The sequence below is a fragment of the Fusarium odoratissimum genome, assembly GCF_000260195.1.
Source record: "Fusarium odoratissimum NRRL 54006 unplaced genomic scaffold supercont1.55, whole genome shotgun sequence".
Classification (NCBI taxonomy): Eukaryota; Fungi; Ascomycota; class Sordariomycetes; order Hypocreales; family Nectriaceae; genus Fusarium; species Fusarium odoratissimum.
In genome coordinates this window covers 100,951-101,619 of record NW_022158735.1, presented here as the reverse complement: position 1 = coordinate 101,619, position 669 = coordinate 100,951, and positions in this window count along the sequence as shown.

The window sequence follows — 669 nt, the reverse complement described above, 5'->3', positions numbered from 1 at the left end:
TTTTACTAAAAGTAATATATAAGGGGGTTTTAGAGGTATTAGATTTACTCCTTTTAACTTAGAAAATATAATCTTAAAGCTTAATATATAGCTATAAATCCTAATGCCTACTAAGGAGGATATAAAACTATTAACCCCTTAGGCTTTAAAGACCTTAAATATAATATAAGAGATAAAATCCTAGTCTAAATATCTTATTAAGCAAATTTAGTAATATTATAATAGCTCTCTAAAGTTAATTCTTAAAGCTTTTTAATCTCTTTTAAAGAGAACTAAGGTAATTATATATAAGGTTGCCTTATTAATAGCTAAGAATAAAGAACTTTAATAAGTAAATAAGATACTAAGCTAATACTAAAGGTAAAAAAGAATTAAATTATAGAAAGAAGAGGTAATAATAATATAGAAAGTATTATAAGTAATTAATTAAATAGATATTAATATAACGTGGTTGATAAGTAAATGCAATAGATAAGTAAGCGTAATAATCTTATTTCTACCTTAAATCCAGTTTTTAAAGAATTCTTTAAAAATTCAAATTAAATCTAAAATACCTATAATTTTAATAGCTTATATATAAGTCTTAAAATAAGTTAAATTATTTTTCTTAGAATTTTAAAAAAATTCTATATAGCTCTAAACTTTAAAGTCTATTTACACTATAAAATA